Raw genomic sequence first — 15,659 nt, 5'->3', positions numbered from 1 at the left:
CCATTGTTGACGACAGACGTGGCTCTAAGATCGCGAGTGGAAAAATATATCGAGCGCTCCGACGCGCATGTTTTAATGCGATTTCAAGTGATTTTAAAGACTCTCGACAGCACCGTCGCACTGATCGTTGATAGCTCTGTCTAACGGAATGAGTTAAATCCGGAAGAGTGTGATCATTATTCCCGGATATGGTTCGAGCGGAGCTGTGAGTTGTACGACCTGTTTTTTTGGAACTATTGTTGCCAAGAGTTCTGGCAGGTTGTTGTGCTGTATATTCAATTCTGTTTCCAGCCATTTTTGAGATCGAGCCAATAAAATATCGTGCCTACCCCTCGAGGCCGATTTGAAACACAGTGGTGTGTTGCGTTGTTCTCTTTGTCCACACATGGACTGCTTGAAGCTCGGACATTAACGTCAGTATTCCGTGCTGGAAGGTATTAAACAGCGAGATCATGACAAATGGGGGCTTGTCCAGGATCTTTCAAGTAAGAGACATTCGAACTCAGACAGAAATTCCACAGTGGGCCGCCATCTTCCTTCATCTGATCATCGTTCCCTCACCAGCAAACGCCATCTTGGAGGAACCTTCGCACCAGCAGACGCCATCTTGGAGAAACCTTCTCACCAGCAGACGCCATATTGGAGGAACCTTCTCACCAGCAGACGCCATCTTGGAGGAACCTTCTCACCCACCAGCAGACGCCATCTTGGAGGAACCTTCTCACCAGCATACGCCATCTTGGAGGGATTTTCTCACCAGAGGACACTATCTTGTGTTTACGCCAGTCATCGGTCAACAAAAAAAAAAAACGTGAGTTATTTGTACGTTGCATTTTCTCATTGGCAATTTGATGTGCGGTGGTGATATTGGGTATTTTGTGTCATATTTTCCCAACAGAGCGTTGTGTGTGAATTACGTGTATCACCCCAATATTGTTTGCCTCCCCTGTGTGAATTGCCCCGTCCAATGTGGTGAAAGATATTGCTGAAATATTTCGACCCAGCCTCCTTTTTGACTTAGCGTTTTGTGCCCTTGTCATATGATAACTCGTAGCCAAACCATGTCAGCTGGAGAAGTGAGAGATCAACCTGATCAGGTTGACAGTCACGTGGGTGTCGATGTGAGCAACGCAATCAGCCTTGACCTGGTCACTGAACCCGATATGTTAGGGAGCGATCCCATCATGACTAAATGCATGCGTTCGACCTTCTGGTCCGGGCTGACCCCAGTTCAACAACTCGACATATCTAACAAGGAGAATGACAGGGCAGAGGCTGAGCGACTCAGGGAGCATGACGCAGAGATAGCTGAAAGAGCAGCGGCTGAGGCTGAACGCGTCGGAGAGCATGAGTGGCGAATGTTGACTGAGCGACAGTGGGCAGATGTGTCTGCTGCACCAGTCCCGGAAATTGTTCATGTTCGTTTGCCGGACTGGACGGGAGACACGAAGCCAGAAACGTATCTGGAGATGGCGGAGAAGTTGTTGACTTCCGGTGGCATTGATGAGAGCTTGTGGGTCGGCCATTTTGTTAGCCATCTGTCTGAAAAGGCGAGGGAGGTATATGTGAGGATGGATGGCAACCGAGGACGTAAACGAATACCGGAAGTTGAAGGCCGAGATTTTGAACGCCTCTGTGGTGTCCGCGTGTATTTATAGACGTAATTTTTTCAGTTGGACTCGTCAGTCCAGTCAAACCTCTGAGGAATATTTGCGGGTCTTGTTGGAACAGCTGCAGAGATGGTTCGAGGGGAGCAGCGTTGAGTTACCTCCAGCAGTTGCGGAACTCCTGGTGCGTTACCGTATCGATCAACAGCTTCCCCCGGACTTAGCGTTGTTTCTTGTCGATAAAGACACTGTTTCCTTGTCAGACTGCGTCAAGCTTATTGATAAACATGTTTTGACGTGCAAAATGTTACAAGCCACGCAGTCGCGTCGTAAGACGGAGGATTCTGCGGTCAAGACCGCCCCCCCCCCCGTCTGCCCGGCGGCTGGATCGAGGGGAAGGGTTCCCCGATGCCCTCCACTGGTGGTGGTCACGAGCTGCAGGCCAGGGCACGGCCCTGCTGCGATTTCTGCAAACGTGTGGGGCACGGTGGAGACCGCTGCTTCTCTAACCCAGCTAGTCCGGCCTATCGAGGCAACCCGGGTGTTAAATCGGAGGGAGGTCAGTGGAGGTCATCAACTGGGCCCTCGCGCATGACGGTGGCATCGGTGACAGAGGTCACTGCCACCGAGGCTAATTCCATTCATCCTCTGTATCAGGATTATTCAGGGACAGCCTTAGTGGGTGGCCCTGATTCAGTGGTGAAGTTTCAGGCCCAATACCTTCGGGATACTGGGGCGACGTTGTGTGTTCTCCGGGCGGGGGTAGTTCCGGTCTCTCAGATGCATTATACCGGCGAGTATATCGTCCTTCAGGGCATTAACCAGGTTCCTGGCCGGTATCCCCTTGCTCTCATCGAGGTCCGGAGCGACATTTTTATGGGTCCGATGACCTGTGCGGTGGTACCCTACTACCCGGTACCGGGGGTATCCTTGCTGATTGGCAATAATGCAATGGCCAGGGAGGAGTTATTGACTCTGACCTGTGGGGTGGTCACTCGATCCCAGAGCAAACAGGCGGAGAGAGTGGCGGAGTCAGACATATTTTCACTCTGGCCCGAGGAGCCTCACGCCTCGACTCCAGCCTCCGACGGTGACGTTGCTTCGACTGAAGTCCACCGAGCCTCCAGTCAGGCCAACCTCAGGAGCCGGGCTCCTCGGGACCATTCCCGTCTGTGACACGGGGACCCCAGCTACTTGTTCGCCGGTCGGCGAATCCGGTGAGGAGGATCAGTCCTCCGAGGTGGTTAGCAACCCCAGTTCTGTGCCTGAGGTCACTCCCGCATTGTCTGCGGTAACCAGTCGAGTGGAGGTTCAGCACTTCGATCCCACCCTTGCCACCCTCTGGGAAATGGGAGAAGACTCCGAGCCTGGACGAACAGGCTACTATGTGAATGGTGCAGGTGTGCTGATGCATAAATATACCCCCAAGAACATGTCCTCCACCCAGACGTGGAAGGTACGACACCGAGTTGTCGTACCACGGAGGCATCGTCAGTCAGTCATGCAATTGGCCCATGACAATATTTCCTCGGGTCATGTCGGAGTGGCTAAGACCTTAGCCAAGATCAAGGATCGGTTCATATGGCCCGCCATGTCGCGAGACATCAAGCGCTATTGCGCTAGCTGTCCCATTTGTCAACGACTCGGAAAGGGAGTGAAGATTTTCAAGGCACCCCTAAAGCCCCTCCCCATGATCAGTCAGCCTTTCCAGTTTGTTGCTGCGGATTTTGTCGGACCGTTGCCCAAAACCAGTTCCGGGAAATGCTATTTGCTCACGGTCATGTGTCAGGCTACCAAGTATGCAGAGGCTTATTCCCTGGAGCAAGCTGACTCTGCCCATGCCATAGAGTCTCTCAAGGATATGTTCAGTAGGCATGGGCTTCCGACTAAATTCCTTACAGATCGAGGCAGTGTGTTCTTGTCTGAAGTATCCAAAGGATTCCTGTCCGAGCTAGGTGTTCAGCACCTGACCACCAGTCCGTACCGTCCTGAATGCAACGGCGCCTGTGAGCGGTTCAATGGGACTTTCAAAACGATGATCAAGGCGGTTACTGATCAAGTTGGTGGTGAGTGAGATCAGGTGATCCCATGGCTCTTGTTCGCGTACTGGAGTGCTCCGCATCGGAGTACCGGGTATACTCCCTTTTTCTTGCTGTATGGTAGAGAGCCCAGAGGGCCCTTGCACCTCCTGTTTGAACATTGGGTAGAATGCCCGCCGTCCACATAACGTTCCATAAAGGACCACATCCACGAGACTTGCTCGAGGAAACACGATGCCTTAAAAGCGGCCAGTATCAGCCTGACGGATCAAGCCATAGAGCGAAAGCTCCGTTACGACAAGAAGGTGAGGCGGTGAGTTGCAAAGCTGGCGATCCAGTTTTGGTCCATCTGCCACATTCCGGAAGGCCCATGGTAACCTCTTATCAGGGGCCTTATCTCATCCGTGAGAAAGTCGGGAGCATACTTACATGGTGGACATGCCAGACAAGCGGATAAAAAACGGATCACCCATGTCAACGCGTTGAAGCCGTGGGTGGGGCGACCGCATACGGTCGCTCTAATAGGAGCCACGGAGCACAGCAGCGACCTCCTAGGTGACAGAGGCAACGCAGGATGCCTCCCGGAGTATATCACTCCAACTCCCCTCGAGGTGTCCTATAACCCAACCCAATATTGCATGGATCAAAGACCCACGAGAGATCAGTTGCTGCAGTTGGAGCCTTTGACTCAACCAGAGAAGAGGGATATGCAGGTGCTGTTTCGCGGCTATCCTAGTCTGTTCTCCTGCGGGATTGGAACCATGAGAGGTGTTCTCCATAACATCGACACCGGTGACCACCCGCCCATATGCCAATCATTCTTCCATGTGTCCCCGGAGAAAACTGACGTCATGAGACAAGAAGTCTCCAAGATGTTGGATTTGGGTGTCTGTCGACCCAGCAACAGCGAGTGGGCCTCTCCGCTCATTTTAGTCAAGAAGGCAGACGCCACTTGGCGGCCTTGCATCGATTATCCTTGCCTCAACAGTGTATCAAAAGGGGATTCGTACCCGCTACTCCATCTTGACGACCTGGTTGATCGTCTTGGGACCGCAAGGTTCATCTCTGTCCTTGATGCCATGAAAGGCTACTGGCAGATCCAGCTCACAGATCGGGCGCATGAGGTCAGTGCCTTCTGCACGTCTTTTGGCCACTTTGAGTTCATGGTTATGCCGTTTGGAGTCGGGGCGGCCCGGCCACCTTCCAGTGAGTCATTAACCGGATTCTCGCTGGGCTCGAATAATTCGCTGTGGCCTACATCGACGACGTCGCGGTGTTCTCCCATACATGGGAGGACCACGTTAAGCACCTCCAGGCCGTCTTTTCACGACTATCAGAGCATAAACGTGACTCAATGCCGCCAGATGCCATATGGGGCGAGGCCGAGTGAAGTACCTCGGTTATGAAGTGGGCAGTGGGCAATTGGCTCCGGTCAAAGCCAAAGTGGAGGCCCGAGTGGATTTTCCGCCGCCTGACACCAAAAACGCTCTGATACGATTCTTGGGAGTTACCGGTTTCTACCGGTGGTTCATTCCGCGGTTATCAGAAATCGCTGCTCCCTTGACCAACCTTCTCTGTGGCAGTAAGAAAGGATCCATATCTCTTCTGTGGACCTCAGAGTAGAGTGTGATGTGGCGTTCGATGTGCTGAAAGGAAGCCTTGCCAGCCGACCGGTTCTTAGGGCCCCTGATTTCTCCTTGCCATTCCAAATTTTCACCGATGCATCCGATCTCGGGATCTCAGCCGTGCTCACACAAAACGAGGATGATGTTGCGAAACCCGTCATCTACTACTACTCGCAAGCTGTTGTCCAGGGAGCGGAACTACAGTACCGTGGAGAAGAAGCTCCTCGCTATCATGGCGGCAATCCAAGTATTCGCTGTCTACATTGGCCATGGACCCATCACCATCTACAGCGCCCACCACCCGCTCGGTTGGCTCAGCCAACAATTGTGCATTTTGTGAGGAAAGCACCAAATTTGGCACACTCGTCGCCTATCATATGAACAGATTTGGATATTGGGCCATCTCAAATTCAGCCGCTGATGGCTGTGGCAGCCATTTTCCACTGCCATCAAAAATTTTGAGATGGCTCAATATCCAAATCTGTTCTTAATATGATAGGCTACTAGTGTGCCAAATTTGGTGCTTTCCTCACAAAATGCATAATTGTTATGCTAAGTTTCCCCACTACTGCTAAACAGGTCTATATAAAAATATGAACAAGCTACCACTTTTGCAGTATCAGCTGTTTTATATTTTGATTATGCTTCACCACATATTGTACATCTGAATAACATGATATAGACTGTATCATCGTTCAAAGAAAGTAAGAATAATTCTAATTGATTTTTATCAGTTACTTTCTTGCATGAAATTAGTTTATTATAGGAATGCTAAACAGCATATTGCCAGAATAGAAAGTACATGTATATGAGATTGCTACTAATCATCGTCTTCACTGTCACACATATCTGCTGCATCCTGGTAGTGGTCATCACTGTCTTCATCAACCATGTTAGCACATTCCATAAGCTTACATGCTGCTGTACACTGGATTCCATTCAACATGCATGTGCATCCTGATGGTCGGCATGCTCGAGTGCATCTGCATAAAATTAGGTCTATGACCATTTCAGGTGCTGGTAAAGTGGTCATCCAGTTGATCATGAGAGATCCATCCTGACATTTGGCCCAACCATGACCCTCTGCAGGATCTGGAATGGCAGGGGAATTGTCTAAGCTCCTCCTCCATATTGCAGCCTGGTAGTTTGCCCGGCGTGTGTGTTGCAGGAGGGTATTTTCACATGGTGGCAGCTGGGCAGAGTCAATTTCCCCTCCGTGGCATCGGAAAATGTCATACCGCAGTTCATTTTCTTCATGCACTTTGGAATTTCTGCTGTACAGCTTGCAAGTGAACTCTTGAATGGTATTAAACACTTCTGAAGACAAATCCCATTGTTTTCCTAGTGAAGTAAATGCATCCCTGTACTTCTCATTTTGGGTGATGAGTTTCACTTTTGGTGATTTCACTGTTGATTTGCCTGCACAGACCAAGAGCAATGATGAACACATCTGTGTCATCTGCTATTATGAGCAATTCAGGATAACTCACTGAAGCATGCTTGGCATGTAATAAGAGCCGAGTGTCTGCCTCCTCTTGGTCTGATTTAAGAGGTTCTATCTCCTCATGGCTCTCTTGGGTGAACTTGATACATTTTTCACCACATGTGACAAACATTGTTTTGTTGCTAAGTTGTTGTCTTCGCTTGGGATCTTTCCAGCTGTCCACTAGAAACTGTATCAGGTGGTTCTTACTCTCAGCACAGGCCAATAACCTTCTCCAGTTTTTTTATTTTATGTCCTGGTCGTATCTGACTAAAGGTTATTCCTTCCTGTGAACCGCGGTTGACACGTTCAGCAGATTTGATTGAGTAGTCTCTGTACACATCAAATACTACATCAATTCGACTACTTCCATGGCTGGTATGGAGTATCTCTGCTTAAACACGATCAAACAGCTGAGCAAAGGAGTGATTCTCTCCATGCATCTTCTGAATGAGCCCCATTGCATCAATCAGTGTAGCATTTGGTTGAGGAAGTTCTTCAGTGGCTGATACTTTTGTCTCCAGATGCTTTGCGATGACATCTTTATTGGTTTTTTTCACTGTACCATCACAATTTGCAAGTGCCCATGGCAGAGGACCAAGAGGGTGATACAAAACTTTGCACATATCTAGTTTTCTGTTCTGGGCAATGAGGATCATGTTGCCAAATAATCTCCTATCAGCTCTCAAAATTACTTATTTAGTTGATCCTTTCACTGGCTTCTTATTCACTGAAGAAAACGGTTTCAGCCTAAGTTTTTTCAGTGTGTCATAGAACACTTCACCCTTCTCAAGTCTCTGCACCCTGAAATTCTGATAGGCTTCTTCTCCTTTCTCCTGTGCCTTGAAAACATCATTAGATATTTCAGGAGTGGCCACTGACTGCTCCAGTGGACAGGTTAATGAGATATGATGGATCCTGATGAAAAGGATTTGACCAACTGTTCTCCAACAGATCAACCATTGATGTAACATCAGACTCATCTCGCTTGATTTCTGAATGCTGTAAATCTGTTTGACTAAGTCCTCCACATTTAGCAGATACATGTTCATGCAGTTGCCTCAATGCCATAGCTCGATGTTCAGCTCTAAGATAATACCTAGCAACAGTTCCTGGTTTCAGGCTGAAGCCACATGTTCCTCCTGTAGTCTGGGTGTCCTTATTAACAGTCTCTTTAGTTGTTTGATCCACTGCTATTCGACCAAATGGATTGAAGCTGCTAAGCTGAACTGAAAATCCACCCCCAACAAAGTGAGCGTACAACTCTGGGCTTGTCTTCTGAAGTTGGCACATCTGGGCATAGTAGACTGGAAGATACCTTGCAAAATTGGTTTTGTCCATTGCAAAACACCATGGAATCATTTTTTCTGATGCATGCAAGATGTAGTTGCCAGTCACCTTATCTGTTGGCACGAAGAAGCCCAAGCAAAATTTCGATCATTTCCACATATGTCATCCAAAATGCTGCCAATGGGCTTTGTCAGTTTTCAGAACCTTTAAGTAAGGCCGAAGTCACATTTGCCACGGCGGCCGTGGGGTCTCCAAAATCTACGGCCACTAGCAATTATACGGCGGCCGCAGTATTTCCACAGTCACACAATGTAGCAGTCACATGTTTTTATTTTTCGGGTGCCGCACGGTGTATTTAGAAATTGTGGAGACCGAAAACGTGGGGTTGCCGGACAGTCTTTGATTTGATGTCGCACGGTGACCTTAAGGGGGCCCTGTGGCGGCCAGAGAATTTTCAAGGTAGCCTCAAGGTGCCCACAAGGCGACCGCAGGGGGGCCCTAAGGCGAACGTGTGGCCAGACAGACAGTAACGAATGGGTTAATTTTTTTTTTACCAGTTTTTTTTTTTAGGCTTGTCGAATTGCTACGGCGAACGTAGAAATGAAAAAAGTTATAACTCCGCGTTACAATTCCACGGCGACCCCTACAGCCTGTAAAAGATAGCCAAACGGTGTAGGGCCACCCTGAGGCCACCGCAGAAGCTCTGCGGCCGCCGCAGGTTTCTGTCAATTCAGAGGGCGTACGGCCGCCGTATCCTCGCGGTAGAGCAAATGTGACTTAGGCCTAAGCACTGAATATCTGCAAAATTCTGTTGCATGATTCATGCTTAACTGCAGCATCATAAGTTGCTACACATGTGTCATTACATAGCTTGTGGACTGCCTGGATGGTATGTTTCAACTTTTCAAGATCTTCAACATGATTCTCTTCAAGCCAGTGTACAAAGCTTCTCCATATTAACCTCATCATTGCTTCATAGGTGAGTTTGTGGAAATGCACTGCCTGGTTGAACTGCTTTCCTTCAAGGACTTTATTTATAGATCTTTCAGCAATAAATCCTGCTTCCACAGCCAGGTCACATAGCCCAGCATCTCCAAAGAGCTTGCTAATTATGGACAGAAAGTTGCACATTGCAACAAAGTTGCACATCGTATGAAAATTTCCAAGCATCAGAACAATGCTTCCATATTTACCTGGATATTTCCAAGCCACTTCTGTTGCTTTGGCATATAGAGCTTGATCCATTACTACTGCTATGTTTTGGAGATGAAGTGACTGATACATAATTTCTTGAACAGTTGCCATTTCTGTAGCTGGGGCATTTACAGTTGGTAGGTAACCCTACCATTTACAGTGTCTTGTGAAATTTACAGTGTCTTGTGAAATTACAATATCTCTTCTGGTTTGTATATTAAATCCAGTCCATGAATCGATCGTCTGATTGTCAGTCTCTTGTTCTCGTGCTATCATCCAAAGGTGATTCTTTTGTGAAGCTTTCAATGCTGCATTATTTTCAGTCAGTTCAGTCACTGGTAGTGATGGTGGTCCTTCTCATTTTCCAGAGATATAATGAGGAAGCTGTCTCTCATTTGGAAAGATTGATCTCCTTTTGTCTTTCTTGTTTACTGTCATAACTGCTTTTTGTGGCTGACATGATGATGATGTTGGCTGAATGATTATGCCATTCACATGATGAGAAGTTCCAACTCCACTCAGTACTTCCTCCTGTCTATCTATTTTGTCAAATGACAGTACAGTTGGGATGAAAGAATGTATATTGGAAGGAAGAGGGACATGATCTTCTGCACTCTTTAGCTTTTCAATACATAGTGCAGTTTCAATCTCCTCCAAGGTGGAGTAAGAAGATGCATGTCCCAGCCGGTTCATGAATTTGATCAGTTCTGCATTTCCTGTCAGAGTCTTTATAACCCATGGAATCAAAATCTGCTTTGAGGTGATTATTTTGCCTGCTGATACAGCTGTGACAATGTCTTGGGCAATGGACCATGAAAGCCTCTCATTATGGGAGGATGCTGCATTCTTACCATTAAGTAAGAGATTCAGGAACTGCACAAGACAATCAGGGAAGGATATGTATGTGATATTAAGTTCCCGAGAGTCAGGGGGCCAAGGCTGCTCTTTGATTCCACATTTTACTTGTTCACATAAAAGCTGGGCTACTTGAGTAATCATATATTTTAGATCTTGCTTCATCACAAGAATGTCATATTCTTCCTTTAACTGAACATAGTCAACTGCAATGGAGTCTACTGTCAAGTTAACTGGCCTTATATATACTCTGCGGGCAACTGTGAAGAAATGCAAAGAATCTCCAAACTCTGTATGGAGATTGCGTCGCATGTGATTTTTGGTTGCCTCTGTAATTTCAAACCCATTACTTTCCATGAAGCATACAACATTGGCAGTAAGATCAGATAGTGTAACAATACGAGGGTTTGAGAAGACATCGGTACGGATATATTCACACACCTTGTTGAATGCAGCCCTCTCCAGTTTTTGGTAAGGATTGTCTTCACCACTGCATTCGGAAGAGATTCTTTCAGTTTGTCCCCTCGTATAATTCATGTAACATGTTTTGTGATAATGTGCTTCAGCAGCAACAATATCTCGAGCAGTAATAGATAAACTTCTGTCATCCTGAAGTTCAGTTGCAATATCACAAATGGTTTTGTCAGCCCTTAGCTCAACTGCTGGCTTCAATGGTTCCAGGCTATTAGTTCCTTTAATGTATTTGCTCTTGCTTTGGCAAAAGACGCATATCGTATCGTATACTCTAGGTTGTGTACTAACTAGATGCTTGCCTTGTTGAATGTCTAGTCCTTAAAGAGTCTTGTTCATTTATGTACTCTTGTTTATTCACAATTAAAAGTTTATTTTTATGGGTGAAATTGGATCTGCAATCCCTGTGAGATTTAATATTAGAAAAGTTGGTTTCACTGTTTTCAGCAGTATGGATAATTGGCTGAAAATGTTGAATCTCAGCAGCTTAGCGCAGGGTTTTCCATGATTCTTCATCTCTGGGGGATGATAAATCATAAAGTGGAGATTTCCCCCCACATATAATGCATGTACTTCAATGCATTCAACGCTCTCTGTCTTCAAACGTTTTGACTCAACTTCATCTTCTGCCTTGCTGATATGGTAAGTGGCAACAGGTTTCTGAAATATTAAAAATAAATCGGTTCCAGAAGCTGCAATGATATGTTATTTTAGAGGGCCTTACAGGGGTTTTAGCTTGGATCCCAAATATTTTTAAAAAACAGGACACATATGACAATATTTGGATGAAACAGCAGTTTTAACAATGATAATGAAATGTATTTTGTTGTTTCTATCTGGTAATATCATAAATACCACAATCATTTGAAATAGCACAAATCATGTGGTCTGTATATCCATGTATTTCTGCAAATTTAGTACACGGTTTTATTTACTTAACTCATGGTTGGCACTTTTGGTTCCCAACAATAGTGTACCAAAGGGGTTGTACTGTGTAATACTTACATTTCTGAATGCAGTGGTGAAGACAATCCTTACCAAAAACAGGAGAGGGCTGCATTCAACAAGGTGTGTGAATATATCCGTACCGATGTCTTCTCAAACCCTCGTATTGTTACACTGTCTGATCTCACTGCCAATGTTGTATGCTTCACACACCCCATTTGGCTGCATCACTTCTGTGACCTAAATTCTGTTAGTTGGTTACATGCTGTCATCATTTCTATTTTAGCACAGCTTCACTGAGTGATGATCTCAAAGGTTATAGTGATGAGGGGACCAGATCAAATATAATTTTATTTTGATTACTTTAATACATTTATCTATGAATTAAATATGAAAGCATCCGAATCCATGGGTTAACATATTGAAAATAAAATTGACCCTATAAAACTGTTAAGAAAAGTATAAAAATGCAAAATAATATGAAAAAATAATTGATCAAAACAATTAATTGAATTGAAAGTTAGTCAAAATATTAGAAAAACCCTACTGAATAGTTGTAAATGAATTATATAGGTCCCCTGAACTGAGATTACAATGTTACAGTGATAATACTGAACAAAAAAGACAACTCATGCGAGATTTGACTCGTGTATATGTTTCAATTCTTTGCGATATGACATGAAAGAGTGCTATGATTAGGACTCTATATCACTAATATTAATGTCAAAGAACCAAGTCATCCATAAATACCTTGAAATAAGTAAACTTTGATATTTATGGTGATTTTAGGTGAACAAATATGGAAAAGAAATGTTACAAAATTCCACCTTTTCACATTTGTGTTCATAAATAAAAAAGTAATTAACATTACTGAACAAAATACAAACCAAAAGATGCAGAATTTTATACTGAATCATATGAATGTGACATCATGTGTTTATGTCAAGCCATTGTGGAGATATGGCCAATTTACTGACATATATCAAGGTCATTGAAAAGTGGTGGCCATTTTTAAAGATGGCCGCCAAAATACCATTTAGCTGGGCATGAGAAGCGTCCATCACACTATTCCATACTCTGCAGACATCAAGGTAACTGAAAAGCATAGTGGCTTTTAGTCCCTCGATTTGGTCGTCAAATCTGGTCTGGCTCATGGACTACACCCTGAAGTACCAAAGATTGTTCATAACATGAAAAGAGAATCAGGGTCTAAGGGGATCTACAGGGCATGGGGGGGGGGGGGTGGTTACACCCTTAAATTGGTATTTGCTTTCTTCTTCGAAACTACACACACAATTCCGATGAATCTTGACTACAATCTTCATCAACTGTGATGTGCCAAAGATTGTTCACAACATTAAAAATAAAGTCTGGGTCGAAGAGGGTGTACAAGGGGGTTGCCCCCCAAAATATGTATTTGCTTTCTTCTTAGAAACTACACACCAAATTCCGGTGAAACTTGACCACCACCTTCATCACCCATGAAGTTCCGAAAATTGTTCACGACATTAAAAAAAAATCGGGGTCGATGGGGGGAGGGGGATGTCCCCCCCCCCTAAATTTGCTTCCTTCTCAGAAATGACACACACAATTCTGATGAAACTTGACCACAATATTTTTTTTTTACCCGTGATTTACCAAACTTTGTTTACGACTTAAAAAATAAATCCAGAGGTATTTACTTTCTTCTCCTTTAAATATTTTGTGGGTCATCCATGCCTACCAGTGATTCCTTGGTTATCTTATCCAGCCACTATCAGGTGAGCACCCAGGGGTGTTGCCACTATGTTTATGTTTTGCGATTCGGTAAGCCACTCAAAATGAGACTTCAACTGCTGGTTGTTGCTCAGGAACAAACCCGAATGTTGTTATTGTGCTACTTGTCATGGATCAAGTCCTTTTCATGTCAAATGATGCACGGTCGTCATTTCCATTAATGAGATGAATATTCTGAAGATGTTCCTTGAGTTTTGAGAGCTTTAACGATCCATTCCTAAGGACCGAACAGAGCAAGCATTGTTGAAGTTGTGTTTATGAATTTTCACGGTGAAGCCATATTGAACATAGTCGTTGATGAACTGTCTCTTCTTTAACATGATAATGCAAGCAAGCAACAAATCTCTGAAGGAAAGAAGAAAGTGTAAATTTTTTTGCAGACAATATAAATAAGAGAGATTTTAATAAGTTTTTAAAAATCCAGAAAAAAATACAAAAATCCTAAGGTCGTCCGTGTACCCATGGCCGAAACTCTGCATACCCCCTTGGGGCACATGTACCCCAGGTTGGGAAACCCTGGTGTAGAGGTAGGTCAGGTAGTCCACTTACCTTTGATCCATCTCGTCTGGGTTCGATCATTCCCACCTCGAATATAAACGTTATACTGGTGCTTCACAACTGGTTCATCACAAGATGTGATGTCTCTCAGATGGACGTTAACCTATCTGCAGAGCATTCGTTGGTAGATGTTAACGATCCCACGGTATCTTTTGTGGAAAGTAGGCAAGTTATTGCCCGGCACCTTGAACAAATTACAACGACTACAAATCACCTGTCGAACTTTAGGCCTAACCAGCCAGTCCGTAAAAGATTTGAACCAAAGATATTATCTGACCGACCCTACCTGGTGGGAATAATTGGAGGTAGTAGTCATAAACTAGTAATGTGGTTTCTTCCATTGCAAACCAGGGGTCCTCAGATCGCCCACGATTGGTTGAGAACGTTTCCAAAGCAGAGAATGCATCCTGAACGGATGTTGCTACTCCATTACAAGGTGCTGTTGAGCTATCCTCAACCAAAGAGGGAATCTTTAATTAGGTGTGTATACGGGCACACAATGGCCTGCTCTTTTTGAAAGTTAACCGTGTGAGCTTTGATTTTGACACAGACGAATGCTCTCAAAAGTGACATCCAACTTAAAGTTCCCTCCGAAGGATGATCCAATTGACAATGCAAGACCCTGCCTGTGAAGCACCATGATGGCAGTTTTCGTTCGAGACGGCAGAGAAGATAGCGTCAAGGAGCATGTTTGATGTGCAGCGTTTTTGCAAGTCACGTGGAGTTGTAAAATATGCCTGGATTTGCCAACTCCACGTGGCATGCAAAATAGTGTTGGTGCGTTTTGTCTTTTATTCTGTATCTAACCCAGTTTAGATGTAACAAAGAATTTAAAATGATTATCATTTGCAGCAATTACAACTGTGAAAAAGCGTAAAAATGTCATTCAATAATACTTCCTTTAATGAACTCACAGTTCAATTTACAATGTGTCGGAACAAGGCCATTCCGATTGTTTTCAATGTGTGGGTACACGACCATTCCTTAGTTTACAATGTATGGGCGCACGACCATTCCTATTCTTTACAATGTGTGGATGCATGACCATTCCTATTCTTTACAATGTGTGGGCGCACGACCATTCCTATTCTTTACAATGTGTGGGTGCATGACCATGCTTATTGTTTACAATGTGTGGGTGCATGACCATTCCGATTGTTTACAATGTGTGGGTGCATGACCATTCCTATTCTTTACAATGTGTGGATGCATGACCATGCTTATTGTTTACAATGTGTGGGTGCATGACCATTCCGATTGTTTACAATGTATGGGCGCACGACCATTCCTATTCTTTACAATGTGTGGATGCATGACCATGCTTATTGTTTACAATGTGTGGGTGTATGACCATTCCGATTGTTTACAATGTGTGGGTGCATGACCATTCCTATTGTTTACAATGTATGGGTGCATGACTATTCCTATTGTTTACAATGTGTTGGTGCAGACCATTCCTATTGTTTACAATGTGTGGGTGCAGACCATTTCTATTGTTTACAATGTGTGGGTGCATGACCATTCCTATTGTTTACAATGTGTGGGTGCAGACCATTCCTATTGTTTACAATGTGTGGGTGCATGACCATTCCTATTTTTTACAATGTGTGGGTGCATGACCATTCCTATTGTTTACAATGTGTGGGTGCACGATCATTCCTATTGTTTATAAAAAGTGGATGCACGACCATTCCTCTTGTTTTCAATGGATGGGTGCACGACATTCCAATTGTTTTCAATGTATGGGTGCACGACCATTCCAATTATTTATAAAAAGTGGATGCACAACCACTCCAATTGGACACAGCGTTCCACT

At 44.8% G+C, this 15,659-nt stretch overlaps 2 pseudogenes; one reads left to right on the top strand and one right to left on the bottom strand.

Annotated features, from left to right (window-relative positions):
- The first annotated feature begins 1,061 nt into the window (after nucleotides 1-1,061).
- Nucleotides 1,062-2,902, top strand: LOC147025131 (uncharacterized; annotated as a pseudogene).
- A 3,189-nt stretch (nucleotides 2,903-6,091) lies between these two features.
- Nucleotides 6,092-13,845, bottom strand: LOC147025130 (uncharacterized; annotated as a pseudogene).
- Nucleotides 13,846-15,659: the final 1,814 nt, after the last annotated feature.

The sequence above is a fragment of the Eptatretus burgeri genome, chromosome 6, assembly GCF_056783735.1.
Source record: "Eptatretus burgeri isolate ZD-2024b chromosome 6, Ebu_testis_v1, whole genome shotgun sequence".
Lineage (NCBI taxonomy): Eukaryota > Metazoa > Chordata > Myxini > Myxiniformes > Myxinidae > Eptatretus > Eptatretus burgeri.
This window is presented reverse-complemented; position numbering and strand designations above follow the sequence as displayed.